The sequence below is a fragment of the Balaenoptera physalus genome (assembly GCF_965194825.1).
Source record: "Balaenoptera physalus genome assembly, chromosome: 4".
Classification (NCBI taxonomy): domain Eukaryota; kingdom Metazoa; phylum Chordata; class Mammalia; order Artiodactyla; family Balaenopteridae; genus Balaenoptera; species Balaenoptera physalus.
Genome location: NC_138891.1, coordinates 38140397 through 38153817, shown reverse-complemented (window position 1 = coordinate 38153817; position 13421 = coordinate 38140397). Strand labels below are relative to the sequence as shown.

Below are 13421 nucleotides of genomic sequence, written 5' to 3'. Positions count from 1 at the left end.
CTCTTAGCATCTTTCAAATATACAATACAGCACGATGCTGAACATTACATCCCTAGGACTTATTTATTTTCATGAATATATTTAAAAGCACAAAAAGAATAAGGCTCTAATGGTAGTGACTTAAAACTCTTATAATGCATTTGATGCTCAAAAATATGGCACTGATAGTTCTTTAAACCTTAGCATCCAATATCTAGCCTATAACAAATGTTAATCAATTCAAAGACCGAACATAGACAACTGCCTTATGCATTTAAAAAACAACTTTTTAAAGAACTTGCTTGTTTAATGAAATTATTACTTGTTTCTGAGATTTCCATAAGATTCTAATGAAGCATCTAAGAGCCTAACATTTGTTTTGATAAGTGATTGGCAGAAGTAATTTCATTCTGCTTTTATAGAGATGAAGTTCATGATTCTGTACCTATAATTTTAGGTAGCTATGGAAGTTATAAGAATCGAATTAGGGCAATTTTCCTGTCATTTTGTTATATCTCTATTAATAGAATATTTTAATACCATTAAATAAGGAGTTGTGAATAATCTTAAAGATATTTTCTTATGAACGAAAATCAAACATTATTATCAGATCTATCAAACAGCTGAATTTTTTTTTTTTTTTTTTTTTTTTTGGCTGCACCATGCAGGATCTTAGTTCCCGGAACCTGTGCCCCGTGCAGTGGAAGCGCAAAGTCCTAACCACTGGACCGTCAGGGAATTCCCTATCAAACAGGTGAAAAAAGATTAAAGTAATGATAGTAGCCCTGGTTTGCAAGGGTGTAGAGCAACTAGCACTCTTATACACTGCTTTTAGGGTGAAAAAATTAATGTATTTTAATACATTATGTTTTAAACACCTTGAAATGTTCAAAACTATTATAGTGGACACCTAATTCTCCCTTCTTCCTTTTGTTCAGGAATCCAGACCTCATCACCCTCCCCTCCCCTCCCTCCACCCCTAAGCACACGTGAATCAGCCCAACTCCAGGAATGAGCTCAGATTAGGTCAGTTCTACTGGCCACTTCCCCTTTACCAGTTATTTAAATCAGGAATGGGCCTATGACCCAGTTCTCCAAGAGAAGGCTGCTGGAAGCTTCTGGGAGAGTCCTTTGTTATTCGCACATATATTTAGTGTTCATCACAGTCTTGTTTATAATGTTTAAAAATCTGAAATACCAAAATGAAATAAATTGACTTATCAAACAAGAAGATTGTGCATCTGTTTAAAATGATGATGTAGTTTATTGGTGATGAATGTCCCAGTGAATTCTATTCTTTTTTTCTATGAAAAAAAAGTTACAAATAGTGTTATAAATTTTTAAAACGTATTCTACATAGCATTCTAAATATACATTTTGTTAATTATTACTATCAATGTATATTCTGTTAGAATATCAAGGTTACCTCACAGAATCAACAGAAGAGCTAAATAACCAAGCTTCAAGAAAGCAGGAAGCAGGACTGCTTTGAGAACTCTGGAACTCTAAGACGTCATGGAAAGTCTCAGCCCTTTGAATCTACCACTTACTGAAAGTTGGTTCCTTTCTCTTTTACAGTCTCTGCATGTGGCAGGGCAGTGGTGGCTGACAGTCCAGTTTTGACACCAAGAGGAAAAGGGGCTTCTATTCCCAACCTCCAGTTAGAAAAATGCCAGGAAATGACTGTTTAGCACACCTTGAGTTACACACCGATTCCTTGACCAAATCACTGAAGCCAGGAGGAGACAGATACCTGCCTCCTGACCAATTGTGGTGACCAGGGAGGCAAGGCCACACATGATGACACCTCCCTTTCTAATTACATGTCTAGAAGAGTAAGGCAGAAGCAGAATCCGAGGAGAAGGGGCAGTTCTGTCCCAGAAGACAGGAAGAGTGCTAGGCAGATAAAATAAACGTTCGTACATACACAAGTGAGAATCTGAGTTAGCTGGGAGAACATTTTAAAATTAAACAGCAAATCTTGCTATCTTTCCACATGTGGTAAATTGAGAGGTGAACATGTGTCTGTTGAAAGCGCTTTCTGGGAGTTTATGATAGGTATCCTAACCCCGGAGAAGCCCCTCTTATATAATGGTGTGTTACTTGTGTAACAAGTGTGTGTGTAACTAGGCACCACAGGCCCAAGGGTAATAATAGGGAAATAAATAAAAGCATAGATCCACCAAATCGAACTTTAAATAAATAAAATAAGTTAATGTGGAATTTCGAAAGCTTAGACAACTGGAGTGTTTTTGTGTGTTAAATTGTCTTGGTGTTAATATTTTTGTTTTGCCCTCCAAACTTGATTTATCTACAAATCAACAAATATTTGAATTATATAAACAGATATCTGAGTGAAAAAAACATTTTTCCCGCACATGATCTTGAGAAGGAACTTGGATTATGGCGTCCTGTGAAGTCACTTTTTTTTCTTTTTAATGTCTTTGGGACTCTTGAGTCAACATGTAATAGAGGGCTCTCCAGTTACTACGCCATTAAAATCAGGCACCTCTTCTTTTAAAATAAAACACTGGCAAGAACGCTTCTAGGAGGAATGACAGTTTGCACAGCATCACGACTCTGTTACTAATTCCTGCGCAGAGTGCACAAAATTTGCGTCCCAAAGCCACCGTCCTTGCTCTGATTCCTTCCTGTGTTAGCATGTCACACGAACCGCACCTGTGTGCCCTGACTCTTAATGTAAAGCTTCCGTTGGAAAGTTTCCCCGGAACGACTGCTTATTGATAGAGCAGCTCTGGTTCCCAGTTCGTTTAATACATCCTGTCTGAGCGGGTTTTATTACCGAATGTTACCCAGGTTCCGATAACAAGGAGACGCCGTGTCCTCTCCGGTGAACTCACTCCCCGTCCCAGAAATATAGCGTGACTCCTCTCCCCGCTGCGGTTGTAAAAGTGGAAACCGGGCGCCGCCCTCCTGCACCTGTGCTCCTGCCCCGCGATGGCGGCGGCGGCTGCCGGCGAGGCTGGGAAGGCGGACCGCGGCACGAAGTGCGTGCGGCCGCCGGGCGGCGGGTCACGCAACCCCGCGGCCCCGCCCCCGCCGGTTGCGCTCGCCGCTTCCGCCCTCACCCGGGCTTCCTGGCCGGCCAAGTGCCCGGCTCGCGTGCCGACCTGGCCGTCTAAGCCCGCGAAGAATCCGGTTCCGCCCGGCCCCCGCCGCAGACTTGAGCCCGGGGGCTGATGCGCTCATTTTAAGGCCGAAAAGTGCCCAGCTCCGCTGCTGTAAAGCAAACAGGACGGGCGGCGGGACGAGGGCGAAGGGGAACGCGGGCGAGGAATCGGTCTTGCCCCGCGGACACTTGTCGGCTTCCTGAGCTGCCCCGGCGCTTGTTCGCTGCCTGCCTTGCCCGGGAGCTCGGTCGCGAGCCACAGCAGCCTCGCGCCCTACCGGTGTTGCGCCCCGGGACAGGGACGCCCGGGAAGGTGGTCGCGCGCCCCCCTCCCCCAGCGTCCCACCGCAGCCCCGCCTGCCGGGAACCCGGGGCGCACGTGAGGCTAGTGGCGTTGCCGGGCGACTGACCACGTTGACCCGGAGCTTTCCCACTCCGAGGGGGTTGGCAGCTGTGCGTCAGGGGGCGGTGAGGGACAAGGCCGAGGCTGAAAAGAACGAAGGCCACCGCCTAGGAGGTCAGGTTATTTGTTGACGTCCGGAGTCCGTCTTTCTGCAGCCTGAGAACGGCGGCGTGGTGACAAGCAGGCTTGGTCTCCAAGGAGCGGCGAGGCGCGTCTGCACGAAGGCTCCGGGGTGGGCGCGCCGGCGGCCCCGGCGCCTCTCACGCTACGCCGCGTGCCGCCGAGGCTGCGCGTGTCGTGACGAGCGGCGATGAGCTCAGTCAGTTACCACAGCGTCAGGGCTGGGAAGTGCAGCCTGTCACGCACTCCGGCCTCTGCGGCGTGCCGGCCTTGACCCGGCGGCTTGGCCGCGCCGGCTCTGGCAGAGGGAGCTGGGGGTGAATCAGCCCCTTCCAGGGGCTAGAAAAGGCGAGGTGCACAGTTAGGGGGTGGATTCCATGAGCAAACCCGTTTGCGAGGCGCACGCTGATAATGACCTCTGTGAATCGGTGTTTTATACTTTGCCCAGTAGGTAACTGTCTAAAAACCACTCTAACACGGAACTCAAAGGTCGTTAAAATGTGCCTTTAATTTACTTATATTACTTCGTTCGACAGGAGGTGCACAGGGTTTGCATATGCGTGTATGAAATTCAATTTACACAGTCAAGTCTGGAGGCATGGTTTGGCAAGAGGGATAATTGTGAATTCAGTGCGAGAGTCAGGGTACAAACAGTATGATTACTTAAAAGGACAAATGAACTGAAAAAAAAAAATTGACCATGACACGAGGAAGCCATTACATTCATCTTTTCATGGTCTTGAACATCTTGTACCAACTCAGCTATAACACACAGCAGAAACTTATAATTAGACACAGAAAGCGCAAGTATTTAGCTGCACCAGGCAAACATAAAAAATAAAAATAAAAAAGCTTTATGTTATAGACACATGATTGACATCCATAACATAAGAGAGGTATATCTTTAAATTTTTTTGTATTTCAGTCATTTCCTTAGGATACATGTGACTCACTGGTAGGTATGCCACTATGAAACAAATAGGATTAATCACAAAATGCAGAAAAATCTCTGCTCTGAATTTTAAATATTTGTTATGAGAAAAAATTTTTTAACAGATTTCAGTGTTCGTATGATGCAAGTTCAGTAAGGAAATAGGGACTTGAACCTAAGTGCCTAGCAAGCTGCCTCAAATGAATGTTTTGAATGAAGTAAAGAATGAGTGAATGAATGAATATGTAGGCAGTCCTCTGATGGTTAGAGCTGTGAACTAAAATGTCTTGAGTAATGCAGCCCTGCCACTGACTCATGTGGGATCCTGGTATGATGGAAATAATGCTTACAGCATACCTACTTCACCAGAGGTGTGGGGAGGACTATTCCTTACTCCCCAAAGGTGCTTTGAGATCTTTGGAGGAAGATGATACATTCAAATATTATAAATAATACACTGCAGTTACGACGGCCCATATATAAAATTAGAAAAGTATAAAATAATGTTTAAATACAACTGTGCCACCAATTTTTGTTTGTTTGTACTTTGTCTATCAAGTACTGAACTACAGTGTGGGAGGCTGCATCCTTACATAATCTATTTGGTTTATAGACGTTTTATTGTCAGTTGACAAATAGCTCATGATGTGCAATGGAAGTTTTATGTTTATTTATTTATTTTTGGCTGCACCGAGTAGCTTGTGGGATCCTAGTTCCCAGACCAGGGATAGAACCCGGGCCCTCAGCAGTGAAACCACAGAGTCCTAACCACTGGACCACCAGGGAATTCCCTGCAATGGAAGTTTTAAATAATTGATATTTGAGTAGTATTTGTGGTGATGGTATTTTATGAGAGCTGAGACCTCTGGCCTATGAAGTGCCTAGAAGAAAACTTATTTTTGATGACTTTCTAATTTGATCTGTGGAATCTTGAAAGCAAGAGACCGTCTTGGTGTATTTTCCTGATGCTCAGTGACTGAAAGTCTAGGATTAGAGATTTACTTAATCAACATATTAAGGGACCTACTGTGTGTCAGGCATTGTTATAGATGTTGGGGATAGAGCAGTAAACAGACAAAACTGATTGATTACTTAATGTTTAAATGTTTTTGCCTCTATTTAAATGCAAACCACCTTAGGAATAGTAATACAGTACGTACATCTTTGTGTAAATGTAAAATTAGCTCCTCATCTCAGCTTTTAGAAGATATCTCCTGAGAGGGAAAGGAAGTCACTACAGAGTGGTAAGTGGTTTTAACTTGAATCAGAAGGCAGATACCATACTTAATCAGCCTCTTCTATTTAGAAAATCGTAAGACGAAATCACTCAGTATTGCCTGTCTTCCATTATTCTTCATTTCAAAGTTGCCCACATCTTTCTTAATGCCCTCTGCTATCATTGTAAGGCTCTGCATACCCTTTCTGCCCAGCCGCCATACACTTTTCCGGTTTGTTAACTGCATAATGGTGCCTGGCAGAGGAGGTGGGGAGGCTTTGAACTCCAGCCCCTAGCTTCACCCCCTAAGATATATGCCATCCACCTGAGGAAGGGGTGACTTCTTAAAAATTTGAACAAAGCACCATAGGGTGCAGGTGCTCTCTTTGTTCTTCAGAGTTCTCAGGCACCTAGCTCCCATCTGCCCCTTGACATGTATTTTCATACTGTATTTAATAGCACTTTTCTGTTATGAGTCGCAAGACAGGGAGCACTGGGGGATGGGGAGAAGCCAAGGCTGAAGGAGAAATGAACCAGCCCCTGTCAGCTTCCAGGATGTCCAATTAATATCTAGATCAATGAGGACTTCCCTGGTGGCGCAGTGGTTAAGAATCCGCCTGCCAATGCAGGGTGACACAGGATCGAGCCCTGGCCTGGGAAGATCCCACATGCCGCGGAGCAACTAAGCCCAAGCGCCCCAACTACTGAAGCCCGCACGTCTAGAGTCCGTGCTCCCGTGTTGTATGAAAGGAGAGAAGGTTAGAGTCCGTGCTCCCAACAAGAGAAGCCACCACAATGAGAAACCCGTGCACCGCAACGAAGAGTAGCCCCCGCTCACCGCAACTAGAGAAAGCCCACGCGCAGCAGCGAAGACCCAACGCAGCCAAAAATAAATAAATTTATTTTTTAAAAAAATCTGGATCAATGAAGACTAGCCAAAGCATGATGTTGTGTGAATGTTCTGCAGCAAAAGTGAAACAATGCTGGAGCAACAACCTGCCTTTTCCGTTTTAGCAAACTGGAAGACCTGTCAACTCACAACAGGTTGCTCAGTACTGCATTGCAACCGGAGAACATGAAACCATCAGACAACATGGCTCAACCTTTTGGTTGAGCTTATTTGTAGGATATGGTGTCAGATGATTTGATAGAGGATATATGTCCTGCTGAATCCTGAGGACAGCCTTGGTATTAAAGCCTTTTCCTTTTCCCGTTGCTAACTTCTCTGTGGTCTGTTGATGTTAATTCATGTTGCAAACAATGAGTGGTAGAGACTGCAGTCAAGATGTAGTGACCTGATTAGTCCAAACTCCTGCAGGGGATACGTGCAAATAGATAAGCCTCAACAGGACCTGAAGAACCATGTGGTTTTGAAATCCTGGGTGGATGGGCCCCACCCTGTATACACCTTAAATCTCCTGGTGATCTGAAGGTATAATTATTGCTCAACAACTCAGGGGATGAGTTAATTAGATCTTTGTATGATTTGATTATAATAAACTTACTAAAACGTGCAAATGTGTGCATAAGATAGATATATTTTTAAAACATGGAATTAATATCATATAAGAGCATAAAAATGATCCAACTGCATTAGCATCTTTTAAAATATAGTCTCTTTCTAATAATAGTTAAGCAGATAGTTTTGTAGTTTAACATATAGGACTAAGGCAAATGCAACATATGAAGGAATGTGTTTACTCAGCACTACACAATTTATCATTTCACTTATCAAGTAAAGATTCCTATGGTATTTCTTAAATTAATTAATGATTATTATCTACAAAATCCTTTAGAGAGTATTGCTTTCAGCTTTATGTAGTTTCAAAGTGGAGAAACAGATGAAAGATTCTATAAACCTTATACCTACCAAAGATAAGAATTAAAGCAATTGTGGAACTTTACAGATAGAAGACACCTGGTAAATATAGTTTATTATTATAAGCTGATTAATATAATTCCCTACTTGAGACAATAAATGTAGCACGCAATAGATTGTCTCCTGTTTGATGACAGAGACTGCTTGTTGTTGATATTTGCATCGCCCTAGTACCACCCAATAAATGGTGATGATTGAAAGAATCAATTAATGAATGAGTATGAGAGAAAACCCATAAGAAGTATCCTCCATGCACTTCACTCTAATCCCTAGGCCCTCCCAGTTTCTCTCTTGCTGAGTGCCTTCCCAGGTTATTGATGCCTTACGTGAGCAATCAGGAAAAAGGAAGCAATGCAGATGGGAGGCTAGCTGTGGTCAGATGCCTCTGAAATGAACAAAATATTTGCAGATGTTTCAACAAGTGGAGGGGTTGGGCTGAGTCTAGGCCACAGGAAACAACTTCCACACCTTGGGGCTAGTACAATAAAGGTATCATCACTCACCAGCACAGGATTCTGTTGGAAACTTGAAAAGGCACTCAAGGTTGGAATGCTACATGAATCCAGACTTGCCTCAGGAATGCCACAAGTGATCCGAATTAAGTATAGAAATTAATGTGATTTGTAAAAATAGCAGTAAGGATCATGGTTATCTGGGAATCAAATCCTTTAATCACTTTGGACAGAACTAATGAAACTAGTAGAAACCATCACTGATTTTGAGAGTCTCCTTCTAAATTAGTTGGCCTTTGGCTTTTGGAGAGCAAAGTTCAAATTCCAGTTCCTGTCTGACAGGAAAATAAGTCAGACACAAAGTAGACAGATAGTCTTTTAGACTCCAAACTGAAACAGCAGGGCATAAAGGAGATCTGAGTCTTGAAGAACATTTGTGTTTGGAATTGCTGAATTCATTCACCTACTGTGGTATTTTTCACTGTGCCTTTCAAGGCTGTTCACTTTAGATTTATGATATTTGTCTTTGTTGGCAAATCTGTGCAAATGTAAATAAGGAGTTTTATATTTTCTAATGGAAAATTTTGAAATTCTACTATGTTCTGTGCATGTTCTCTTCTGGAGCATGTTAACTCTCTAGCTGTGTAGTGGACGATGGGGCACATGATTGTAAGTATCAATTGCTTGGTAAGAAAGTAATAAGATACAAAGACATCTTAAAAAGCTCAGAACTAGGTGCAGCCGTTTATTGGCTTTGTGCCCTGGTCATATTACTACCCGAGCCTATTTTCTCATCTCTAATGTGGTAACAGTTGGAGGATCGTTTTGGTTTTGGCTCAGAGGGCAAGGAAGAGACTATTTTCTAAAACAATTTTCTGAACGCTTGGCAACATTGGATTTGTTCCGTAAAATCCTAAACTTTTAAAGTGAGAAGACCTTATAGTAGCATAGCTGTAGACACTTTATTAATAGAGTTAAGCTTTTTATCACCCCCAAATGAAAGTTTTTTGAAAAATTATAAAGAATAAAAGAAAATGCTGGCACTATTGACTGGGATATTTGGGGGGTAGAGCAAAATTAATTAACCCTAACGTTATTAGAGAATTATACATGTGTTGCTATTCTAAGTGAATTGCCCTTTCAGAATATTGGAATTCAATATACAAAGACTAGATGCCAATGCTGGCAGAAAATCCTTTCATGTTTAAAAAAAAAAAAAAACTGTGTATGAGATTTGCTGCAACTTCCTATTATAGAAGTAGATCAATAGAGCAAAGAAGAAATCTAAATGGCATCAAGACACCAAATTCCTCATTTTATGGGTGAGGAAACAAATTCAGAGAGGATAATTTATTTAATAATAATAATAATAATAATAATAATAATAATATTATTATTATTATTATTATTATTATTATTATTATTATTATTATTATTACAGGTGCTATGCAAGGCACCAGTCTTGCTTCTGGGCATTCAGCAGTGAACCAAACAGATGTGGTTTCTTGCCTTGAATCATACAGTTAATGGAGGAGCTGGAACCAGAAATAAGTCTGTGGATTTCTAATTAAAAGAGCTTGCATTGATCAAGTACTGACTCTGGACCAGGCCCCAAGTGTTTCACCTACATTAATGCTTGAAATCTTCACTAACTTATAGTAGGGTGGAATGTGTCTTCCCACTCCTGTCGTCTCCTCCTGTGTGGAGGGAGCTCCATAAATGTAATAATCCTGGCTCCTCTCTCGACATCTGAGTTTGGAAAGAGTAACAGCCCTTGAGTAGCCCAGCATCTTCTCTTCTTTAGGACTGAGCTGTCCTGAAGGGAATGTTTGTTCTTCTTTGCTCTTGCAGGCCCAATGATGAACAGGGCAGAAGGAAGCCTTTTTAGGTGTTGTGAGTGGGGAGAGAAGTCTCATACTGGGGTTTTAAATGAGGAAGGTAACTGTCAGATATCAGATTTCTCATCAATAAAATCTCTGTCTGTATGTATGCAAGAGAGAAGCATTTCATAAAAATAAGAGCAAGTAAGCAAGTGTTTACTGTTGTATTTGAACCATCCCAAACCAGCCAAGTTCTCTCCATGGTGCATATCTGTGCCTCATGTTCTGACCTCACCTGCCACAGCATCCAGGAAATAGTGTCTTAAAATATCAGCATAACCTTCTGGGATCGTGTGGCCCAAGCAGCAGAGCAGCTTGCACAGCAGCCTGGACCTGTTGCAGGTGATACATAAAATTAACCATCATACCTTCTAAACAGATTTGGTCCAATTTCCTCAATTTCTAAAACTGTGAGTTTGCAGTTGGGCTTTTTTTGGGAGACAGAGTGGCCAGATGATAGGAACTTGGGATTTATAGAATTAGAAGACTTAGATCTGAGTCTACCCTGGGTAAGTCTCTCTAACTTTGAACCTCTGTTTTTCCTCTAGATGACAACACAGATTGCCTTACTGAGCTCACATGGTTGTTTGAGGCCCAAAGAGGAAAATGAATGTGTAAGTGCTTTGTAAACTGTAAAGAACTATAAAAAATGTTAGTTGTTTTGCAGGCTTAAAGGGCAATCTTTTAAATCATAGTTCTCATTTTTGCTGTGGATTTTTAAGCTTAATTTATACAAAGGTGGTTGTATGGTTTGGTGGTTCACAGTGGACTAGAGAGTTATTATTTAAAGGCTGAGAACCACTCTCCAGCTAAGCTCTCCCTCTTCCAACCAACATTGTGTACTTAATGTAATTAACAAATAAAAACCTCTCTTCCATTGCTGTCTAAATTTTTACCATTAAGTCTTTTGCATTACATAATGCCTCTCTCGGTGACTCCCTTTGAATTTTGAGCAGGTTTGTAAAATACTTGCCCAGTAAGAAGAAGCAGCAGTACACATAAGAACTGGAGTAGAGTTGGGAAGGATAAAAGAAAGGCTGCAGGCAGGTGAAAGGTGCAGAAGAGTCTGGGCTATAAATTTCAACCAAAAGTACTGATAAGGAAACAGGAGGAAGCAGAAGGTCACCAGGAGCAAGGGAACATGGTTTCAAAGTGGCACCTTTAACACAAATTGTTTTAAGGCTGGCTCCCTCTGATCAATCTACCATATCTCAACCTGGAAGTCAGAAGAAATAGATTCCAATCCTGCCTCAGTGACCATCTAGCTGGGTAACGTTGGGTATGTAACTTTGCCTGCTGGGGTCTCATTGTCATTATCTGTAAAATGAAAGTTTTAGACAAATATTCTCTAAAGCCACTTCCACAACAAATATTCTATAATTCTAGCAAAGAGCCCATAAGTTTCCTCCTCTTTCAACATTTAAGTCTTATCTTCCTCCAGGGGAAAAATTATCTTAGAAATGTGATAAGAAGTAGGGATATGTGTGTGTTTGTGTAGACACCAATGGTAAAGTTACATCAGAACATCATAAGCCAGAGAGAAGCATTTCATAAAAAATAAAAACAAAGAGTAATTAAGCAATTGTACACTATCATACTTGAACCATTTCTCTTATAAGCAAAGGAACTTCCCAAGAAGTTGTTCCAATTATAGTTGTATTCAGACGTGATCACCGTCCAGTTAAAAAACTGTTGAGCCTTACAAACAATACTTGGAATATTAAAGAAAACACACCAGCATTTAAAGCAGGCCACCAGCGTAAAAACATAGTCACTAAGAGAACAAATGAATAAAATATGTACAATAGTTGTTAAATCCTCGAAACAATACATTTTTCTCCTGAGTATAGAGGACAGACTCTCCATGTTTTTCTGCATGGTGATAATTCTGTTCACTGCATAGTAGGTTTAAGCAAAAGGAATTACAGAAAGAGGCCAGCTATATGACCTCAGGCATTAAAAACAAAATGGTTTAGGAAGGGGGATTCACTGATTCAGTATCAATCATTATGAGAATCTGGTGGAATCAAAGGCATTCCTGTGTCTTTCATGTACTTAAATAAAATATTAATAACTTAGGCTTCTATTAAATACAATTCTACTCTCAGAACCAACAAAAAGATAGCAATACTATTGTCATTTTTCTAGTTTATATAGATGATCTATCTCAAGCACTCTTTTCTGTTAAACCTGACTATGTCTTCCAGAACTAAGGACAGCGAGCATTACTAGAAGGCTAGAGACAGGAGACCAGAGAAAATTAAGGAGTCTGGGGAGGGAAGATAGTACACAAGAAAGACCTTGATCTTTGAACTGAGACTTGGGCTCAAACCCTGGTTCCACTAAGTCTAAGCACTTAACTTCTCCAGGTTTGATTTTTCTCATCTGTAAAATGGGGCTAATATCTGCCTTGCAGTTGTGAGAAATAATAATACCACATGCGAAGCACCTAACAGGTAGTCAGTACACAGGAGATGTTACCATTGTTCCTTTGTAAATTATGTCTCAGTAGAGCAAATAACTCTGTCCTGCCTGTTTTAAATTTGAAAGCATGTTCCTCCCAGGTCTTAACTCCTATGAAACTACACTGTTTCAGAAAAGTTTTGTAGTTTCCTTGAAACTACCTGGGAAAATAATAATGGTCTTCAGAATAGAATCTACCTTCTGACATTAAAAAAAAAAGGAAAAAGAAAGGGAAAAAAGGAGGAGGAAGGAAAGGAGGAGAAGGATTTAAAAAAAAAAAAACTATAAGAAATCAAAAGAAGAAAATTAGCAGAAGCAAAAAGGAAAAGGAAAGAGGAGACCCAGGTCTTGCACTGGCATTTAGCCATATTCAAAGGTTACTTAAGTCCTCTGAATGGTTTTCATGAAAATCCCAAGGCTTCTCTTGCTTGACTCACCCAATCATAATAGTCCTTTGAGTTGAAATACTTTTTTTCTAGATTTTTTCCAGACTGTCTATTTCTATTCATCCTTTAAGGTTCTTACTGAATCTCACTGGGGGTCCAACATATGTAAAGTACACATCTTACTAGGTGCTTTATTTGAGTTACCTCATTTACAAGGGACAGTAGCCTTGAAAGGTGGGTAGTATCACTGCTTTATACAAGGCAGCAATGAGAAGTTGTCACCTAGCCAGAAAAAGAGTCAAGCCAGGAATGGATCCCAGGACTGTAAGATCCAAAAACCTTCATTTTGTTCCTTTCCATCACAATGTGCATACCCCTGATCCTCTTCATCAGAATTAATGGGCCCTTCCTCCCCTCTTTCAGCACTTGGCTTATCCTTTTATCATTGCAATTATTTCACTCCATTTTGTGTTTTAATTTATTATTTTAATTCTCTCTTCTGCCAGTTCTATTCCATTTATCAAACATTTGTTGGGCATCATCTATGGGTAAAATATTGGATTATATCCAGGCTCTAAGAAG

The 13421-nt window shown here is 41.1% G+C and overlaps 1 protein-coding gene across 1 annotated transcript in view; it reads right to left on the bottom strand.

Annotated features, from left to right (window-relative positions):
* The window catches only part of LEKR1 (leucine, glutamate and lysine rich 1), a 331218-nt gene extending 324709 nt beyond the window's left edge, over nucleotides 1-6509 (bottom strand). Inside the window, exon 1 of the mRNA XM_082459714.1 lies at nucleotides 1178-6509. The gene's annotated coding sequence lies outside the window, so the exon portion shown is untranslated. The remainder of the gene's footprint in view (nucleotides 1-1177) is intronic.
* Between the last annotated feature and the right edge of the window lie 6912 nt (nucleotides 6510-13421).